The sequence below is a fragment of the Marmota marmota genome, unplaced genomic scaffold (assembly GCF_001458135.2).
Source record: "Marmota marmota marmota unplaced genomic scaffold, marMar, whole genome shotgun sequence".
NCBI lineage: Eukaryota > Metazoa > Chordata > Mammalia > Rodentia > Sciuridae > Marmota > Marmota marmota.
Genome location: NW_026000153.1, coordinates 22,468,663 through 22,491,161, shown reverse-complemented (window position 1 = coordinate 22,491,161; position 22,499 = coordinate 22,468,663). Strand labels below are relative to the sequence as shown.

Sequence of the window (22,499 nt, the reverse complement as noted above, 5' to 3'; positions counted from 1 at the left end):
TCTGAGAATCTCTCTCTTGGGAATTCTTTCTTGTGTACCCCTGGCCTATTTAAATCCTGCTCTTTTGTCCTGGTTCATTATAAAAAGTCATGTGGTTTTAAAGTCTTTCTTGACCCCTTCCATCCATGAGCTGGACCTTGTGGGGACTTCTAAATCTTCATGGGCTTTCTTGTCAAGACTGTGCTGCTTTACATATGCACAACCATACTAGACTATAAATTACAGGACGGCAGGGCCAGGTTGGTTTGCTCTGGGTGCGGAGTGTGCACAATAATTACAAGCCCTCAATGAAAGAATGAACAGATTTCGTGGGAACCAGGACTAGAACCCACCTTCCCAGGTGCGCTTCCACCGACCCAGAACCTTCCAGCCTCCTGAATAATAAGAGCCTGGGCTGTTCAGTGGATCTAAAAATTCCCATTGCCCACTACTGCTAGGGAAGAAAGGTCCAGGGGTCCACATCATTAGGAACTGTGAGCTAGGCGGCTAGATCATGGAAACGCGCCACATTGTTAGGGTGATGAGGCCAGGTGACCAGCCGGGCCCGGGAGCCGGCTGTGGCGATTGCCCGCGCCGCCTCGAGGGGGCCCTGCCTCGGGCGCGGGCCGCCAGCCAGGAGGACGGGCCCGCCCGCGCTCTGATCCGCTCCCAGCCTCGCTGCGGCCATCGCCTGGCCGGACCGCGCCGCGGGCTCGCCCAGGTACTGGGGCCGGGAGGCAGGGGAGACGCGGCCACGCGCCACCGCGCTCTTTGTTTCGGACCCTGGCGGGTTCCTGCGCCCTGAGCACCGGGACTCGGCTCTGGACGCGCGGGGTTCCGGAGCTGGGGCGCTAGGGCGCGGGGGCCAGGTCAGGGACGTGCAGGCATCAGGAGCTGGGTGCAGAGACAACTTGGGGCTCGGGGACAGAGACACAGAGGGACCGTGGCTAGGGCGTATGGGGTCCTAGACTAGGGGCGCACAGTCACGGGGTTTGAGGCGGTTAGAAGACCGGGCTTAGCCGAAATAACAGGACAGAGCTGTGGTGAAGGCCAGCTCGGCCGGTGTCGGGAGTTCGGACCGGCTAAGCTGGGGTTGTAGGAAGCGGGCCGGCTGGGTCAGGGCCCGCGGCGCCTGGGCGCCCTGCACCGCGGGCGGGGACTGATCGGCACNTGTTGAAGCGTGGGGGTGTAGCCTAGAATTCCTGGACAGGATGGTGGGGTTTTGGGGCTCTTCTCCTGGCTGCTGCTGCACGTCTGACAATTGGATTCTAATGCATGTCTGGACAGCCCTTGCTCAGCTGAGGCTGCCAAAGCTATCAGCAGCAGCAGTTGAATTATTTCCTTAAATACCACCAAGAAGGTAGAAAAAAGTAGTAGCTTCAGGGAACTGCATGCTCCTGAATGCAAATTGATTGGCTTTTTACAAAGTGTTGCTCTGGCACCTAATGTTTTGAAATTGAGTTACTTGGGAGTGTGACCCCAGAGCTAAAGGGCACAGGGTCAAAATATGTTCCTGGGCTGCAGGAGGTGTTGCCCATGAGATAACAATGACCTGGGAAGGAGGCAATGAGGCAAGAAGAGTGAGTGGAAGAAACCAAAGGGGTCTGGCAATCACAAAACGTTATCTCTGCAGGATTCTTTTTGCAGGACCCATTTAACAGATGAGGAAAATAACAAGCATATTTCTAAAGCCCTGGAATCATTAGGGGGCCTGGATGAGCCCAGCCCCTCTGACTCTGTGTGCTGTGGTCCTTTCTAGGATCAGCCTGGAGGAAACTCCCTACATACAATCAGGGGAGGCCTCTATTCCCTCTCAGTGACCTGGTTTCTGAACTTGGTGGTCAGAGATATTTGCTAGCTGAGTGCTTCAAGAGTTCCTTTGGACTTCTCCTGTAGACTTTTCAGGGAGGGGGCTCCTGTTTTGGGGGGAGACTGATGTGTCTGCTCTACAAGGCAGAAACTGGGTAGGAGGACTAGTAGGGTCTGGACTGAAGCTTTCCAGGAGGTGCACTCACCTGGGAACCCCTGGGTCCTTCCTGCAGGTCTCTGATAAGCAGCACTTGGATGGAAGGTCATCAGCTTACCTGTACCATCCAGGTGGTAAGCCACCACAACCCAGAGTCCTTTGCTGCTATCCCTGTTGATCTAGAATAAGGGGATCTGGTTAATTGGTTAAGTAAGCATTTGATTAACTTAGAGCTACTTTATTTATCACCATTAGTGAGAGTGCTCAAAAAAATCAGAGCACAATTATTTCTTTTAATCCTCATAGTGAAACCAAGAGCAGGACACCATCCTCATCGTCACAGGAATCTTCATGCAGAACTGGTATTTAAACACCCTACTGTCTTGCTGTAAGGGTTGTACACTATATTTAAAACACCATGGATTGAGGATGGAGCTCAGTGGTAGAGCACTTACTTGCCTAACATGTGCAAGGCCCTGGGCTAGATCCCCAGTGCTGCAAAAAATAAATAAAAATTTAAAAAATACCAATAAAAGTCACTCTCATGGAAATACCATTGAACATGTGTTCATTCTTAGATTCAGCAAGCATTTTGGATCCTAGAGCATGTTTTGTCCTTATCCAGGTCCATGTCCCATGTACAGTTCTTTGGGTGTAGCTCAGGAGCAGGAATATTGATTTTCACCATGCCCGTTTCTTGTAAAAACGAAAAAACAGCATCTCCAAGTTTCTTTAGCTTTCTGTTTGAACTCTATATCAGGAATGTGTTTTGTGCAGGGGTATCCCACATATCCATGTGATGTGTTCTTCTTGAAGTACATCCTGCTGTCCAGCTCCTGTTCTCTTAGAAAACCTCCAAGGCTCCACTGGGGACTTTTTCTGGAGAGGAGACCACTAAAGACAGGGTGAACAATGATCAGAGACATCTTGCTTAAGGGTGAAGGTCAGTGCAAATTAGGAGCCCTTGGAATACCCCATTGTGTCAGGGAAGGAGATGATAATTGATGTTCATCAGAACCACCCCTATACTCTTTTTTTTAAAAAAAATTTATTTGTTTTAATTGGTTTATCCCTAGACTCTTAAAAAGAATTTTGTTGATTTTTTTTAATACTAAGTTTTGTTCTAAGTTGGCAAAATGAATGAAAGATGGGTGATCTAGACATTTTTTTCCTTCAGAGCATCCCCTGATCAAGCCAAGGAGTGCTTCTTGGAGAGACCACCCAAGGAGAGGTTCTCTCTGTATTTGTCTCCATTCCCTGGGTTGGTCAGGAAGCCCCCAGAAGCCCTCCGCAAATGCTTGAGTAGCCATGCCAGCTTGAGAGGCTTTCTATCCATGATCTGATTGTTGCTCATCCATGAAAGTCGTCCTGATTGTCTCCATTTTCTGTAAGAGCCAAGCTTGAGCAACTTGCCCATGTCATGGGACAGCAAGTCTTGAATTTGAACTCAGGCCTGCAGTGCTTAGAGCCCTTGCGGAGAGGAGGGATTTTCCTAGTCACTGACTCATGGCCCAGCCTCTCAAAGAACCACCTTGCCCCTACTTGAGTGGGCAGTCCCAGGCTCCAGCTCAGGGCATCCGCCAGCCTCTGCAGCCAGGCTCCAGCCCCAGCTGCTTCCTCGGACACTGAGACCAGTCTTTCTTCTCTTCCTTCCTCTCTCAGCTCTAATTATGGTGTGTTAAGTTGCCGTCCCTTCCTCTTCCTCTTCTCTTTTTGGAGAGATAATCACATTTATACACCCTTTCCAGGACTGGCTTCTATCTTCATATATATATATATTTTTTCTTTTCTGGTGGTGCTGAGGAATGAGCTAGAAGACTCTCAGAAATCCTGACTCTGCCCAAGTAGCACCCTGGAAGTTTTTTTCTTTTCTTTTCTTTTTTTTTTGGTTTTGGATATTTTGAACCCAGGTGTGCTGCTTTACCACTGAACTACATCCCCAGTCCTTTTTAGTTTTTATTTTGAGACAGGGTCTTGCTAAGTTGCTGAGGCTGGTCTTGAAATTGTGATCCTCCTGCTTCAGGCTTGCAGGTCTCTGGAATTACACACAGGCACCACCAAGCCTGGCACCCAGGAAGTTTTAACAAGGGCGTCCTGCTAATGATTATGAGCACTCCCCCTTTCCAGGTCACACCCCATAGCACCAGGAGACCTTTCCAGGTGGACCAAAGGGTGTCGTCTTTCATGGTTTCTTGGCAGCAATAGTGTGACATGGCGCCACTTGTGTGTAGATTTTATGAAATGTCTATGATAACTAGTTGGTTTTTATACACCAGTACACAAGTTGCAAGAGTGAAAGAAAGAAACTGCTGAGGAATTGGTGGGCAGGGCCGTTCAAGGCCGTCTGCAGTTGCTTCTCTTTTTACAGGACAGCCCTGCCCACTCCAGGCTCCTGGGAGTTGGTTATTTCCCACCAGAGGGTTCAGGAATCCACGTTCTCCCCATTACCTTAGAGCACAGCTGCAGTTTGCAGCATTTCACTCACTTGAGGGCCACACAATAAACTGCGCAGGCCCACATCTGGCCAGCCTGACGGCCCTGGGGCCATGCTGGGCCATTAGCCAGGGTGTCTGAGTCTGTGCACATTCCTTCCAGAACAAAGGCCTCCCTTGGCCTGGTCCTGGCGTTCCTCTCTACTTTGTAATCCTCACCTTTCCTAGAGATTTCCCTGGGCACTCACCCCTCTCCCCACTGGCCATTTTGGAGGTAGATCAAAGGTGTGTTCAGGCTGAGAGGCAATGAAATAGTCCAGGCTCTGGCATCTCACAAACCTGGGGCAAATCTAGCCTTTGTCCAGGGAGATTTTGGTCATTCCTCACCTACAGCCTGGGATGCACTCGCAAGGGATCCTGAGCTTGAGGTGGGAACTACAGCAGGGTGCTACTTTGTGTGACTGCTGCCCTCCCTGCTTGCTGGCTCTGGCCCCAGTACTGCTTTGGTCCTGATGAATTCCCCTGACCCCTGGGGTCTGAAGAGCACCTTGCCTGCTGCCAGGAAGACTTCCCCCTTCTTGGAGGTGTTATCTGATTCCCAGCTGGGGGGTGGGGAGTGAATGGGATGATGACTAGATGACACAGGGGAGGCCAGAGTGATAGATGAGTTTGTCCCAATGATGGGACAGGTGTTTCCAGTTTGTCTCCTCTGGAAAGGCCTGCAGAGTCCAGTGGCCAGGGGCAGAGGAAAGAGACTTTGTAAACATGTGGTGGCTGGGCTGTGTGCTTAGGGAGGCAGGTGGGGCCCCAGGCTGGTTAAGAATGTGTTTCCCTCTTGTCCTGTGGGAGGAGGTAGGCCAGGGTTGTCATCTGTTTACTTAGGGAGTAGCAGATGCTCTCAAGAAGCAAATGTGTCTTTGCTTCCGAACTTGCTTTTTGACTGTTTTTCTACAAAATAGTAATAGGTGCTCATTTTAGGCTTGCAAAAGGTCAAAAAAAAAAAAAAAAAAAATCTAAGGAAGCAGGAACAACGTCTTTCAAATCTCACCCTCCACCTCCATGTTAGTCAGCTTTCTGTCAATGTGATAAAATACCTGAGATAATCAACTTCTAAGAAGAGGAAGTTTGTTTTGGATCATGGTCTCAGTTGTTTCGTTCCATGGTCAGTTGGCTCCACAGCTTTTGGGCCTGTGGCGGGGCAGAACATAATGGCAGGAGAGGGTGGTGGAGGAGCTGCTTACCTCTTGGTGGCCAGGAAGAGAAGAGAGAAAGAGGAAGGAGCTGGGGTCCCAGCATTCCCTAGAGGGCACACCCCAGTGACAATTCCCTAAGCCCTATCCCTTAAAGTTTCTACCACCTCCCAATAGTACCATGAGTTGGGGTCCAAGCCGTCAACACAAGAGCTCTGGAATGAGGGCATTTAAGATGTAAACCATAATACACCCGAGGCGACAAGTTTAGCTTTCTATGCTTTTGAATTTACCAAGCTGAGATCATACTGTTTGTATTATTTTGTATCTTGCATCTTAAAAATCACTGTGGCAATAGGAGTCTTTCCCAATCTGCAAATAACTCTGCATAAACAGGACTGCTGGTGAACAGTATGTGGACGTACTTACGTTCTTGTGCTTAAGTATTTGTCCACAATCATCTGTGTTATGTGTCTATCACTACACATAGATCTTTGGGCAGATACTATCTAGTCATGTTCTTAGATTTCTAGCAGGTTGTTTGGTATCAAAGAACACATTTTTTTTTTTAATTGTGGAAAGCTACAAGTAATGTAGAATTTAACATCTGAATCAAATTAGGTTGTATAGGTCAGTTTGCTTTAAGCATATTCACATTGCTATACCACCATCTCCACCCTGCATCTCCAGAACTCTCTTCATATTGCAGAAATATAACTGTACTCACTGAACATTTAAGTCCTCATTCTCGTCTCATCCTAGCCTCTGGTAAACCCTCATTCTACTTCCTGTGTTAATGATTTTGACACTTCCATGGACCTCATAAAAGTGGAGTCAATATAGTGTTTGTCCTTTGGTGACTGGCTTATTTCACTTGGCTTAATATCTTGAGGTTCACCCATGTAGCATGTGCCAAAATCTCCTTCCTTTTTAAGGCTGAATAATATTTCATCAAATGGATATGCTGCATTTTGTTACTCTGTTCATCAGTTGATGGACACCTGGGCAGCCTCCACCTTTGGCTGTGGTAAACACGGTGTGCAAGTCCCTGCTTCTGGGCAGATATCCAGATGTGACCACAAACTCTTTGGGGTTCCCCCACATATTCAAATTGCTGTTGAGACAATGGGCTCACTGGATTCTCACATTTTCATGGTGTCTGCCTACTCTCTCTGCTAGCACTGCTGGGTTGGCGTCCAGAGGGTAAAAACCAGGCCTGGCGGAAAAGGGAGAGGGAGATTTCTTAACCGAGCTATTTTGACAGATTGTGTAAACTCAGTGATTAATGGAATGAGAAAGCAGGAAGAATGTCTTTCATTTAAAAAAAAAAAAAAAAGCCTTAGGGGCTGCTTGGTTTTATTTTCAATTAAAAGGGTCTGATTTTGTTGCTGGAGAATGGTTTTAATTTGGATAAATGGTTCAGTCTGGGAACCACATGCCAGAGCCTATGATCTATGAGTGCAATTACGCTGGGTTTCCTCTGCTGCTTTGCAGAGGGAACAACACAGAACCTGGCCTTGCTCTGGTTTGGCTCTGTTAATGGCGCTGGCGGCCCCTGAGCAGTTGGAGTGTGGCGGCTTTTCTGATCAGTACAAGAAGCTTGCTGGGACCAGCAGTGAGCATGGCCATGACGCCCTTGGTGGCTGATGCTGGTTAATTTTTAGCCTCTAAGAATGTATTCACAATTCCAAGTCAGGAATGTCAACAAACAGGCTCTCCTTTTTTTCCTCCCTTGGAACATGTTGGACCAGAGTTACTGGCATCTTTTCCTTCATGGGCATTTGCAGAATTGGTCAGATTTGGAGGAATGAGGAGGGAGGCAGAAGCATCCTTATATTCACTCGGGATGATTCGCAGCTCTAAGTCAGGCAGGACTGGTGGGGGCCCTTGAGGAGGGGGCAGAGGGCCGCTTTGTATGGGTGGGCGGCTTGGCCTTCTTTCCAAGGGGCTGGTGGGGTGAAGGGAGTGAGGGAGTAAATCCTGGGGGGATGTGGAATGGGTGAGACCCCAGATGGGGGAGAGACCATGAGGGCCCAGGTCCCAGGAAGCAACTACCTGGTGTGTTCCTAGAGTAACAAAGGGGATTATTACTCTAGGCAAAGGGGGAATAGAAAGATACAAGATAGAGTGTTCTACCCTTTTAGTTAGGGAAACTGAGATAGATCCTGGGACAACCTTCCGAGAAGTTTGGAACAATTATGCTGCAAGATCTAAAACAATGCCCACTGATCCAGGGTAGGGGGAGGTGAGGGATCCCCAGGGTGAGAGGTCTAGACAGTTTGCACCAAAATTTCCAAGAGTGCAAACTATAAAAGAAGAACAATGTTACTCTATGAGGTTGTTGTAGAACTGTGAAGCTAGTAAGTGTCATCCACTGGCTTGTGGAGAGGCAAGGCAGCTATCTCTTGCCCTCAGTTCTCAACAAAGGGCAGTTAGTTATTAGCTTAATAATGAATGGGGTTTGGGAAAGTGGGCTCCTGTACTTGGGGCCCTGACCCCTTTTCCTAAGGAAGAGGAGATGGGTGGTCCTATTAGTTGGTTTTATGTTACTGTAACAAAATACATGAGGCAGACTAGTTTTCTAAAGAAAAGAGGATTCATTTTTCAATTTAATTTTATATTTTGATACTGAGGATCGAACCTAGGAGCACTTTACCACTGAATTATATCCCCAGACTTTTTAATCTTTTTTTAAAAATTTTGAGACATGTCCTCCCTAAGTTACTGAGGCTGACCTCAAATTTGCCATTCTCCTGCCTCAGTCTCCCGAGTAGATGGGATTATAGGTGTGTGGCACCATGACTGGCTTAAAGAAAAGAGGTTTATTTAATTTACACTTTTGGAGACTAAATGGCCATGATGGAACGGTTCCACTGGTTCAGCCTTTGGTGAGGCCCTAACGGAGGTCCCATCACAATGATGGTACCAGGTCGGGAAAGAGGAGATCACGTCTTAAAACTGGAAGCCAGGTTGCAATTTAGGAGTTGAGCTCCCATGACAGCTATGGCCTCTTCCTAGGGCAACTGCCCCAAGACCTAACCACCTCCCTGTGGCCTCACTTCTTAAAGGGCCCCCCAGCTCTTTGCACCGTCACACAGAGGAATGAGATTCCAGCATGTGAACTTTTTTGGAATATACTCAAACTGTGTAGCCTCATCTCTGGAGGTCCTGCCTGCATTGGGATAGAACACGAGCCTCATTTCCTCAAAGTTTGGCCAGTGCACTTCGGTTTCCTTGAGCACCCTTTGGAGACCTTTCTCATTTCCCACTGGAAAGCCAGATTGTGATTTTAGCCAGATTGTGCTGATGAAAAATTTAAGTGAGATAAGTAACTGACAACACAGAATTGATTGATCTTGTTCTTTTAACTCCCACTCCATTTGAAAAAGAATAATCCAAAGTACAGGTCATTAATGGGAGTGCACCATGTTTTTAAGGTCTTTTGTTTGTTATGGAGATAATAAAACCACAAGAATGAAGATTCTACATTTTTATTTATTTTTAACTTTTTTCCACTTTTTTTTTTTTTTTTTTTTTTTTGAGTACTGGGAATTGAACTCAGGGGCACTTGACCACTGAGCCACATCCCCAGTTCTAATTTTGTATTTTTTTTTTTTTTGTATTTTATTTAGAGACAGGGTCTCACTGAGTTGCTTAGCGCCTTGCTGTTGCTGAGAGTGTATCTGAACCTGCGATCCTCCTGTCTCAGGCTCCCAAGCCGCTGGGATTACAGGTGTGCACCATGGCGCCAAGACTTTTTCCACATTTTTAATTAGTGCACTATAGTTGTACATATTGATGGAATTTGTTGTTACTTATTCATACATGTGCACAATATAGCAATATAATTTGACCATTATCACTCTTCAGCACTTCTCTGAGCCTTCTCTGATCTTTTCCTCTACTGATCTCCCTTTGATTTTTTAGGAGATCCACCCGCCTTCTTTTTTTCTCTCTTGCTTCCGCATATGAGAAAAAACAGATGACTCTTGACCTTCTGTATTTGACTTATTTCATTTAATATGATGGTCTCTAGTTCCATTCATTTTCCTGAAAAGGCCATAATTTCATTTTTCTTCATGGCTGAATAAAACTCCATTGTGTAGATATACCACATTTTCTTCATCCATTCATCTGTTGATGGGCACCTAGGCTAGTTCCATAGTTTGGCCATTTGTATCACTGCAGTAAGATGACTTTAATTCTTCTGAAATACTGAGTAAATACTGAGAAGTGGTGTAGCTGGATCATATGGTGAATCCATGCCTACACTTTTGAGGCTCCTCCATACTGATTTCCATAGTGGTTTTACTAATATACAGCCCTACCAACAATGTAAAGCTCTACATTTTTAAAAGGCTCACCATTCTCATTGTACCAAAGCACAGGATCATTTTTCTCTTCTTGTCTAGGTGTTTGCAGTGGTTCTGTGTTGGTAGCATAGTGTGTATGTAATTTTCATGTGGATGATTTCCTGAATCCTTTGCCCTATCCTGAGTGACTCCTGTGTTTCTGTGCTGTCTTCATATGAATGACTGTAATGACTTCCTGTAACCCTTGGGGTAAAGGCTAAACTCCTCTGCATGATCCCTCAACTTAGGGTTGGTGATTTTATTGTTTTGTTTTTTAATGCACTGCTGAGGATTGAACTCAGGGTCTAGTGCAAGCTGAGCAAGGGCTCTGCCATTGAGCCGCATCCCTAGCTTGGGGCTAGTTTTTCAGCAGGTGATTCTTGTTAGTGTCTCTTTTAGAATATACCAAGCTCACATTGGCTCTGATTGGTCAGGTATCTGGGAACCTGTTTGATTTTTTAGGAAGTCTGTGAGGTGGTCTGTGAAGCCTCACCTAACAGTGAGGTGGCCCCTCTCCTGGGCCTGTAGTCAATCCCCAAGGGGCTGCATTCCTGTCCCTGCTGGTCAGAGGCAGGCTAGGTGGGAGGTGCGAATGGTTCCCCTAAATCAGATCTTCACATTCTGGTTTAGCCCTTCTGTCTGCTGTGGCTCCCTGGGCCCATGCACAAGAATAAACCCAGCAACCTAGGGCCAGCTGCATGCTGATGGGGCTGGATGTGCTCCGAAGCCACTTAGTGCTGATGGGTGGGTGTTTGTGGCCAGGACTCTTGGTGTGTGTCCAGCTGGGGCCTGTCAGTGTTGAATTCAGTACCGGCCCAGCTGAGGTCCAGACAGACTAGGGCTTCAGTTTTTGGTGCCAAGATGAGCTGGACAAATGAGTGGAGCTGACAGACTTTTGGCCGACAGTCATCTCTATTGTCCTGCGTCCCTGTGACCCCTGGAATTACTGCCTGTCCTTTCATTTATTCACACAGGTTGTTTCCGCTGTATTTTGCCTGTCGTCAGACCCGTGTGCTCTGGGGACATCAGATCTTCCATCTCCTATGGTGCCAGATGGTTTTGTGCAAATAAGAGGAGGGCCTGGGCTTGGGCACTGCTGGTCCGGCCTGTTTCCCCTGGGGGAGCAGGCTTTGCAGCAACAAGGTGACACTTACACCTGCCTCTGCCATGTGTTCTCCAGGTGACCCTAGGAAAGTCCCCTACTCCTCTGAAGTAATACGAAGACGAGGGTCAATAGGAAGGACCTCAGTGAGCCTCACTGTACCTGTAACATTGTGCATGTGAGGATTCTTCCTGCATAAAAACTAAGGGTCAATGCTGTTGCTTTAATTTTATTTGCAGTTATTCACCCCTTGGAGGAGCACTGAACTCAAAAGAAGACTTTTTTTTTTCTTTTATTAATGCATTATATTTATATATAACAGTTAGTTTCATTTGACATAATCTGATGTGCATGGAATTTCATTTACTCCATTTCAGTACCTGGTGTCTCCTCCCCTTCTCCATCTGCGAATCTCCTTCCTCTTCTCCTCTCGTCTTCTTTTTGCTCATTTGTGTGTTTATTTTTGGTTGGTACTTCATCAATACACATAAAGGTGGAATTCACTGTGGTATGTTTATACATGCACATAGGGCAATTTTGTTAAATTCATTCCACATTTTCTCCCCTTTCCATACATCTTCCCTCCTTCCGCATCTCCTCCTTCTATTTGACTGATCTTCCCTCTATCTTTATGATATCCCTTCCCTTTTTACCTTATTTTGCTTTAGCTTCCACATTTGGGAGAAAACCTTTGACCCTTGACTTTTTGAGTTTGGCTTATTTCACTTAGCATAATGTTCTCTGTTTCTATCCATTTATTAGCAAATGCCATAATTTTATTCTTCTTTGTGGCTGAGTAACTCCATTGTGTGTGTGTGTGTGTGTATCACATTTTCTTAATTCATTCATCTATTGATGGGCATCTGGGCTGGTTCCATAACTTTGGGCTATTGTGAATTGTGCTTCTATAAACATTGATTTGACTGTATGACTATAGTATCCTGATTTTAGTTCTTTTGAATAAATATACTGAGGAGTGGGATAGCTGAGTCATAGGTAGTTCTATTCCTCGTTTTTTGAAGAATCTCCACACCGTTTTCCAGAGTGTGGAGTCTGCAGTCTCACCAACCATGAATGAGTGTTCTTTTTTTCCTCATGTCTCACCAGCATTTATTATTACTTGTAGCCTTGATAAGTTATTATTCTGACTGGGGTGAGAGGAAATCTTAGTGTAGTTTTGATCTACATTTCCCTGAATGCTAGAGATAGTGAATGTTGTTTTCATTTATTTGTTGACTGTTTGCTTTTCTTCTTTTGAAAGATGTCTGTTTAGTTCTTTTGCCCATTAATTGATTGGGTCATTTTTTTTTTTTGATGTTGAGCTTTTTGAGTTCTTTATATATTCTGAATATTAATCCCCTGTCAGAGGAGTAGCTGACAAAAATTTTCATCCATTCTATAGACTCTTTCTTCATTTGAAGCCATTCCACTTATTGACTCTTGATTTTATTTATTTAGTTTCAGAGGTCTTGTTAAGAAAGTTGGTGCCTGCAACCCAATATGTCAGAATGTTGACTCTATGTTTTCTTCTAGCAGTTGTAAAGTTTCTGGTCTAATTCCTAGGTCTTTGATCCACTTTGATTTGACCCAAAGAAGAGCAAAAAGGCCCCCCGTGCCTCCAGGTCAGTCCCCCACAGACTGACTAGGATGTCTTGAAGGCTGGCCGGCCTTCCAGGTGGTCTGAGTGGCATGCTGACCATCACAGGCCCATATTCCCAGTAGTTAGCCCTGTTCTTTCCCTGCTAATCAACTCTGGGGTGGGGTTGTATACTGTTTGTTGATCTCTCTCCCCTTCAAAGACAGAACCAAGGCTGTGGCTTCTTCTTCTTGTCCTACCCCCCCCCCCCCCATCCCTGCATGATAAGAGTTTTGGAAGGAGCTTAGAGATAGATTGCTGTGTATCCTTGGGCAAGGTGTTTCCTCATTCAGAGCCTCCATTCTGTCCTTCAGATGGCAGAAGACCAGCCTTCTTGGCTGACATACAACATGTTTCATGTTGGGGGGAAGGCAATGCCATGCCAAGCTGGGTGCATTCTTAGATGGTGGCCTTTACTAAACACATACACACACACACACACACACACACACAAGCTTCCAAATTTTCGCAGGGTTTCATTCTTGGGGTTTTGCTTTGCAATATACTCCTTTAACTTTCAGGACCGAGCCATTTGTGCCCCCTCTTAGAGATTTGAAAATCTAGCCTAGTGTTATGTTCTTGGAAATTAGCCATGTTTCCAGTTACCGTCTTATTGAAAGTTGATGGCAAATGCCTACTTGGAGCCCCCGAAGGCTCCCTGATGAGAGTTGCCAACACAAAGCTGTTACTTTACCATGCTTGTAGCACAAAAGAATATTCTTTTTGGACAGAGCATGTGATGGAGTTTCCTTGAAATCCGTACAGTAAAATGGCGAGAATTCTTTTCTTTTGCTTTTCTCTCCAAATAGATCCCAGTCTTGATACAGACCCCTCAGCAAGGCATTAATCTCTTGTCTAACATTTAAGGGAAGGTTTGGTTCTTATAAAAGAATGCCGGGTGTCCAGCAGACCCGTCTTAGGAAGAGATGCTCCTCTTACACTTACCTGTTCTCTGCTGAAGCTACCCAGAACATGTTTGCAAATTCTGTACTTGGGACTGAATGCACTGAAGAAACCTGTCGAATTTTGCGAGCACCTTCATTTGGTACTTTCAAGTGCACCAGCTAGCTGCCAGGTTGGGGAACGGGTGAGGTGATGGTGGGCAGCTTTGCCAATAGTGTGGGCTTTGTTTGCTAGCTCTGGTGGAGAGACAGCATGTCCAGGCACAGGTTATCTCTCTGTCAGCTGATCCATGTGCCCATCCCCAGAGAGGCTGCTGCAGCCCACTCAAGGGCCATCGTATCTGTCAGTTGGTGGTTGGCCTTGGCCCTGGTAGAACACATGGCGCCATGTCCTGGGGTGGCAGCTCCTGACTCCCCCACATCTGCCAGGGTTTCCATAACACACTGCTCTGTTCCCAGCTGCGTGAATGAATGTGGAACAGTGGCAGCTTGTAAACCTCGGGCTGGTTGCCGTGAATAGAAGGTACGCACCCCAGGGTGGAGGCGGTGGGCAGGAACGTGGCTGGCATGAATTATTGACTGTGTGGGAGGCCCCGAGTAAGGGGAGGTTCATTTGTTCCTTCCTTTGTTCATTCATTCCCTCCTCATGCCTTCTTCCATGCAGCTGTGTCCCAGATACATTGAGCCCTCACAAAGCCGAGGCTCAGCGAGTTAGGCAGCTTGCCTGTCCTCTCAGTGTGGACATGAAGGCAGGGACATCCTGGGTCTCACCCTCCTGACTCTCCTTCACTCCACCACGTTTCCTGTGAGCCTCTGGCCCTGTACCTCAGGGCAAGGGCACTTGTCCCAATCAGGTCTCACTGCTGCCTGCCACTTACTCTCCTGAGGCTCCTATCATTCCTTCAGGCCCTCTGAATGAGATCAGCTGCCTGCAGCAACCTGTCTTGGGTTTGAGTCAGAGGAAGGTCCTGGGGGTGCCACTGAGGGTGGAGCTTTGCTGAGGTGCTTGTGGGTACCAATAGCTGCAGGGAATATTAGGAGGAAGCTTAGATGTGGGTTGCTGTCAGCATGTGGGCTGTGGAAGTAGTGGATGCCCTGAGCTTCCCGTACTGTTCTTTGGGGCAGCCTATAGGTGCATTCTTGTCAGGTCCACTAGGAAACCAGAAATCGAAGTGTCCTGAACCCGGCATCCAGAGATTCCTGTCCTTGGCTCCTCTCCTCAGAGGATCCTGTCCCTGTGGAAAGGTCCAGCATTAGGGGGGGTTGAGATCTCTACTGGGACTGGAGGCCAGGCACGGTGTTACGGATGCAGGTCAGATTGACTGTGTGCAGCCCCATCTTGTGTTGCTCAAGCCTCTGATCTCCATTACTTTAATGAGAAAGGCAGCATGACCTTGGACCTCCAGGCTCAGGGTCAGGCTGGCTGCCTAGATCACACCTCCGAGATCTATCTATTACATTGTAGGGTGTGGAGCCTGGCTTTCCTGAAGTCGGCGACAGCCAGGGTGGTGAGGACTGAGGGGTTGTGGACATACCTCCATTACCCAGGTTTCTGGAGAATCCCTCTATCATGGAAGGGTCCAGGCATCCTAAGGCTGGGGGTCAGGGTGTCTCCACCCAATGGGTCAGGGTGTGACCTGAGCCCCAGAAACCTGGGGTCCCTCCATCACAGTTCCCACTTCCTTCCTGTTCCTGGGTGCTAAATCTCTCTGGCCACTTTGTGATCCATGTCCCAGGCTAGAGTTTGGCTCCGTTGTGGCTGAATATAGCATTCACTGGATCTGTATTTTCACATAAAGTGAAGAGGAAGTTGCAGATGAAGTACAGATCAGCTTAGTGCATTATAGAACTTAAAATAAACTTTTCCCTCCTGACTTTTTTTTTGGGAAATTGTTCACATTTTTAGAAATGTTGAATGAAGAGGATAATGAGCTCTCATATAACCTTCATTTCTGTTTGTTCTGGGTTTTTGTTCTTTTTTGTCCTTTGGCCACATCGACTTTTATCTTCTGTGGAAATGAGTTGTACAAATCATGAGCTGTACCCATAAATACTTCAGCTGCATTTCCTAGGAACAAGGACATTTTCCCATATTGCTCAACCTCACGACCATGAGCACAGAGAAAAAAAAAAATTTTTTTTGGTACCAGGGAGTTAACTCAGGGGTGCTTAACTACTGAGCAACATCCATAGCCCTTTTAAATTTTTTATATTGAGATAAGCTCTTGTAAAATTGCTTAGGATCTCATGAAGTTGCTGAGGCTGGCTTTGAACTTGCAATCCTCCGCCTCAGCCTTCTGAGCAGCTGGGATTACAGGTGTGCACCTGATGAACACAGAGAAATTTAATGTTGATTGGATGGCATGTTACCCCAGATATCCCAATTGTACCTAGAATGGTTTATCACTGTGATTTTATCCACTCAGAATCCCTCCCACTATTTTAGTTTTGTTTTTGGTCCTGGGGAATGAACCCAGGGGCGTTCAACCAATGAACCACATCCCTAGCCCTTTTTTTTTTTTGGATGTTATTTAGAGACAGGGTCTTACTGAGTTGCTTAGGGCCTTCCTGTTGCTGAGGCTGAATTTGAACTTGTGATCCTCCTGCCTCATTCTCTTGAGTCATGTGCACCACCATACCTGGCCTCACCATTGTTTACATGTTGCACTGATTATGTATTTGTTCTGAAATCTGAAACTGTGTCCCTACTTTCTTTATTTTAATACCATTATTATTTTTTTCATTATATCGACTTTAAAGGTTTTCGTTTTGAGACAGTTTGCAGAAGTTGTAAGGAATAATACAGAGAAATTTCATGTGCTTTCTATCCATTTTATTCTAAAGGCAGTATCTTGAAAAAGTCAAGTTTTTCACAGTGTCACAATCAAGATATTGATGTTGACAGCTGAGACACAGAACACCCGTTACCACAAAGAGGCCTCATGTGCATCTTTATAGCTATGCCCACTGCCCTCCCATCCCCACCTCTCTTTAATCCTGGCCACCACTAATCTGTTCATTTCTGTGGCTTTTCACTTTAAGAATGGGAATTCTAAAGTTTAGGATTGGTGTTTTTCACTCAACATTATGTTGTTGAAGTTCACCCAGATTGTGTATCAATTTGCTCCTCTTTATTGGTGAGTAGTGTTCCTTAGCATGGAGATACCACAAATTGTTTTACCACTCACTTGTTGAAGGATATCTGTTCCATGTTGAGTCTTCTAATCCATGAATATGGTATGCCTCTCTAGCTATTTATGTGAGGGGAAAATGTGTCGTTTTTAGCATATGAATTCTATGCATATTTTAGTAAGATTGACACCCAAGTGTTTCATTTTTTGGAGTGATAGCAAATGGTGTTGTGTTTTAAATTTTATTTCCATGCTCATTGCTAGTATGTAAAAATACAATTGACTTTCATACATTTTCTTGTTTCTTGTAATCTTGCTTAGTTTTCCTAGGAATTTTGTTTCATAGATTTCTTGTGATTTTCCATGTAGAGAAGCATGTTATGTGAACAGAAGGACAATCTTATTTTTTTCCTTGACATTGACTTTTTGAAGATCCTGAGCCAGTTTTCCAGTAGTATTACATGGTCTGAATTTTTCTGATTCACAGTAAGTAGCTTTTGTGAAATGATTTCATTGTGTGAGGTACCTCTGTTTGCTTCACATTGAGAGATGGATTATCTGTCTCTCACATTATTGGCCAGCGAAGTTTGATCACCTGGTTAAGACTCCTAAATTCCTCAGTGTCAAAGTACATTTTCTATTTTACACCCCCACCCCCATTTTACACTTTTGATACCTGAGTATCCTACTTCCTAACAACTTTTACTCAGTGTTTTTAACATATAAGCATGATCTCCACCTGAATCTATTGGAGGTTATGAAATGGTAGACCTTAACTGTTTTTAAGCATTTTAGAAACACTTATTGATTTGTACATAGATTGTTGCTTATCGATTCCTTTGACCTGGGTGGGAAGCTCTTTAGTCTAAAAGACAGTCTTGACCAGGAGACAGTTTTATTTGTTGTGTTTATTCCTTAGATACTTTGTAAATCTGGTGAAAGAAAAATGCCCTCAGTTTTCCTTCCTTCCTCCCTCCCTCCCTTCCTTCCTTCCTTCCTTCCTTCTTCAGTTCTGAGGATCTACCCCAGAAGCTTGCCCATGCTAAGCACCTATACTTCCACTGAAGTATATACTCAGCCCTTTTGAAATTATTATTTTGAAGCTGGGTCTTGCTGAGTTGCCCACACTGGCCTCAAGTGTGCATTCCTCCTGCCTCAGCCTCCAGAGTAGCTGGATTACAGGTGTGTGCCATCATGCCCAGCTGCCTGCCATTTTTACACAGTTGCTCAGGTAGTGAAGGGCTTCAGGTAGCACCATGTGTAACCTCCATGGACCTGTTAATGTAGCTGCTCTCCCATAGAACAACATGACGATGCCTGAGCAGGGTTCACCTGCCAGGTATGGCGACTGTCTGGGTAGTTCTGCTGAGAGGGAGCCTATGTTTTGGCATATTTGTCTAACTGAGTGGTACTCAAAGTGCAGTCCAGACCAGCATCAAAGTGAGGACCCTTGGAAATGCCAACTCTGAGCTCCACCCCAGACCTCTTGTACCAGACACTTCAGGTTGGCTTGACAAGGCTTAGAACCGTTCCTCCAGACTAATCCTTCTTCCTGTGTGTGATGTAGTCTGAAACACCAGAGAAGCAGTTACACCAGGTAGCTTTAAAGTTCCATTAGGCTTTTCCGTGCTCTAAACATATCCTGTCAAACTGGTCAATTGCATTCTCAAGGCCTCTCAGTCACTGTGCAGAAAGAGCTACATTTATGGCTCAGACTTAAGAAAACTCCTTTTAGCTCTTTACACCCCCAATTTGAATTTCTGTCTAAGATTAGGACACCCAGAACAGCGCGGCATTAGAGAGGGAGGTTGGTGCTCACCAGCATAATTTTGTGCATATTTTTAGCATTTGTTCCTATTTGACCTTGTCCTCCACGGACTGGCTTATTACCTTCAGGAGTGGAAAAAAAAAAATCAACATTTCTGGAGGTCAGTGTCCTTACAGGAAGCTCAGCTGGTTGAGGCTTCATTTCTCTTCTTCACCTAGCAGAGGTAGACTAAGCTGCTTTTGTAGAGGGGACAGTGGTGTTTTTTTTTTTTTTTCCTTCTTCTTCTTTTTTTTTTAAATTAAAGAGGAGTCAAGTTGCTTAGATCTCAGGTGTGCTGGGTAGCCTGGTGCACATGTGGGGACACCTGCCATGCCGTGGGCAGGGGCTGTGTCCACAGGTGTGGATGTGCTATGAGGATGGAGGTGGGGAATGGCCGAGAGCTTGGTTCATAGCCGGCCTGTTAGTTGTGTTCTCTTAAGAAACAGAACCATTTGGAGATATTCATACACACACACACACTCCTCCACTTAATATGGAGGCTGCTTCCCAGCAAACCCATTGTAAACTTAAAATATTATAGGCTGAAAATGTGCTTAACACACCCAACCTACTGAACATCACAACACAGTGACACAGGGCACCGTAGATTATAGGTGGCTTCCCCTTTGATCTCACGGCTGACTGGGAGCTCTGGCTGCCTGCTGTTGCCCAGCATCCACAGTATTGGATCTCATAGACTAGGAGCAGATCAAAAATCCATGATTTTAAGTGTGGTTTCTACCTAGTGTGTATTGCTTTTGTTTCATCGTAAGTCAAAAAAATCGTAAGAGGAACCACCCTATTTGGGAACCATCTGTATATATGTGGGAATGAATTGCTTCACATGATTTTGAGGCCTGGCAAGTCTGAAATCTGCAAGGAAGCCTTTCTGTGCTCTAAACATATCCTGTCAGACTGGTCAATTGCATTCTCAAAGCCTCTTAGTCCCTGTGCAGAAAGAGCTGCATTTATGGCTCAGACTTAAGAAAACTCCTTTTAGCTCTTTACAACCCCAGTTTGAATTTCTGTTTAAGATTAGAAGATTTTGAAGTTGTAGGCTTGAGTCTAAAGGTTACATGGGGAAGACTTTCTTTTTCTCCTGGGAACCTCAGCCTTATCTTGCCAGGTCTTCACCTGATTGGACGAGGCCCACTCACATTATGGAGTGTCATTTGCTTTATTCAAAGTTTACTTGACATAGCTCTTAATTGTTTCTTTCTTTTTAAATTTTTTTTTGTAGTTGTAGATGGACAGAATGCCTTTATCTTATTTGTTAATTTTTATGTGGTGCTGAGGATCGAACCCTGTGCCTCACATGTGCTAGGCAAGCGCTTTGCCACTGAGCTACAGCCCCAGCCCTTAATTGTTTCTTAAAAACTTTCATAACAACCTTGACACTGATGTTTGAGCATCTGGGCACCATGGCCTAGCCAAGAGGATACATAGAATTAACCATCACAGCAAGGAATCTGCACAAGACATTGTGGCATTTCCACTCATTATCATGGGTTCACTAGACAACTGATTTCCCTTTAGTGATGTTAAAGGTTCTTTAGGCCCAGTGAGTATTTACTGATTTATGTAACTAGAATAAACAGAAATAGTATGGACATCAGACTTGGTTTGATTAAGCCACTTCCATCAAGCTGCCCATGGACATCTCCCTTTCCTGTGTTTTGAGTTGTTGCCTCTACTCTCAGGTGGGTCTCCTCATGACTAAAAGATGTCTGCCAACTACTCATTGGTGCCACTTTGTGAGAAAGAATGTTGCTTTTCTATGGCATTCTACAATTTTGTGTCCACAGATGCTTAGCGCTGACAACCTCAGGCACAGGTCACTGGTTTTCCTAGAGTCAGTGACTGTGGCAGAGGAGAGGGTAATAGATATAGGGGTACTAAAAGCACCCAATGGAATCCACTTGCTTGGTGGCCTCCACCTACAGCTGTCGTGAGTTGGTATGGTGCCTCACACGTGACCAGTGCCAAACCAAGGGGGTCATTTCTGGAGAAGCAGCGCAGGGCCTTGTAGGTTGGCTTTGAGCAGATCCTGGAGGGGAGGTGGGATTTCCTCATTTTATGGTTTGGATCTTAAAGGTTTTCTAACAGATCTGTGTTGAAGGCCTGGTCCCCAGATAGTGGTGTCCCTGGGAGGTGGTGGGAGCTTCAGGAGTTGGGGACTCGGGGGAGGACACAGGTCACTGGGAGCATGTCTTTGAAGGCTGTATCTTGTCCTCAGCTCTTCTGTGCTTCCTAGCTGCTATTAGCTGAGCAGCTCTGCTGTACCAGGCCCTTCGGCCACGAGGATCTGCCCCACCACCTGCCCAGAGCAATGGAGCCAGTGGACTATGGAAAGCAGCCTCTGAAACCATGACCCCAGATAAATCTTTCATTCTCTAAGCTGATTTTTTCAGGTGTTTTGTTGCAGTGATGGGGTTAGTGTCTTCTACAAAGAAGGGGCTTCCTGGCAGCAGGGGCCAAACACTTGGTCTTGCTGGTGAGTCTGGCTCCATGGCTGGCCGGCCCGTGATCCAGTAGCTCATGGCTCATTCCCCCATTTCTTAATGCTTTTCCCCTGAGAAACCTGTCAGAAGGCCTTAAGCGGGCGTTGAATGAGGCTTCAGTGGAAGCATTAGTGTGCTCAGCGTCAGAGCTGTTCTCTTTCTGATACCTGGGATTGAACTCGGGGACATTAAACCACTGAGCCACATCCTCAGCCCTGTTTTGTATTTTATTTAGAGACAGGGTCTCACTGAGTTGCTTAGCACCTCGCAGTTGCTGAGGCTGGCACTGAACTCACAATCCTCCTGCCTTAGCCTCCCCAGCTGCTGGGATTACACGCGTGCGACAGCGTGCCTGGCTTGGAGCTGTTCTTAAATCTTTGACTCACTGTCCAGCTGGTGTGACTGTTGGCCTGGAAGCTTGGTCACTGGCTTGGGTTTGAGAAGGAGTCCCAGGCACAGGGTGCTCTGTGTTCCTTTGCTGCTGGCTTGTTGGGCTGCAGCTATACTTGTCCTGGGAGCTTTGTGTGCCCGGGGAGAGGGCCTGGCCAAGAGGTGCCTGGTCAGGTTTGCTGGTTGCCGCCTGGATTAGCTGTTAGGGGACATGACTTGATCCATGACCCTTTCTGTTGCAAGAAGGGGTCTCCAAAGCATGTTGAAGAGAGACGGAAAGGCTGAAGTCCTGTGACCTATGATCCCCGACACTGGCACTTAACTGATGCTTCTTGAGTGGCTGTGGCTGCAAGGACTTGTTCTTGAGGCTGAAAGATGCTCAGGGGCCACCTTCATCCACAGTGAGTGTGTGTGGTCTGAGGATGTGGAGGATCTACTGTGTGGCTTTGGATTGGTGGACTTACCTCTCTGGACATGTTTCCTCATCTGTCAACTTGAATGATGGTCTCTGAGGTTTGTGAAAGTTGTTGTGGTTTGTGGTGACCTAGAAGTAAGAGGTGTAAACCTGGAACTGGCATAGGTTAGCAGATGGCCAGCCCTCAGGGCTGGAGTCCAAAGTCTGTCAGCATTTGTGAAGGTATGTGGAGTTCTCTGTGCTTCTGTGCTTGCTAGGGACCAGGTGGAGCAGCCTGCTGGAGCCCAGGACATAGATAGATGTCTTCCAGCAATTATAAAGGTGCTTCTTATGTTCCTCTTTGCCACCCCCAAATCCATGCTCACAAGACTCTTAACTCTTTTTCCCAATTTAATAGCCTTCCAATTTCTCAAAATGATATGAAAAACATGCAGATATTGAAATAGAACTCATGACAAAGGGAAAATAAAGACTTGGAAAGATTGAAGCCCATGGAACGTCAGCATCTAACGGATATGGCATAAAGTCCTGGTAGCCACAAGATTTGGCTGGGGGTTTCCTGGCAGCCAGTGTGATGAAGGCAACTACTGAATTCTTTCATGGGGTCCATGAGATAAAAACAAATGAGTCATGAAAAACCAGATCACAACCACAACTACAACAACAAAACCCTCCCCAAAATACATGGAATTTTTT

The 22,499-nt window shown here is 45.9% G+C and overlaps 1 protein-coding gene across 2 annotated transcripts in view; it reads left to right on the top strand.

The window, feature by feature from the left end:
- Positions 1–580: 580 nt before the first annotated feature.
- Positions 581–22,499, top strand: part of Tns3 (tensin 3) — a 266,521-nt gene continuing 244,602 nt past the window's right edge. The window contains exon 1 of one of the 2 annotated variants that reach the window (XM_048786578.1): positions 581–700. The gene's annotated coding sequence lies outside the window, so the exon portion shown is untranslated. The remainder of the gene's footprint in view (positions 701–22,499) is intronic. The other variant, XM_015490306.2, reaches the window with a different exon arrangement.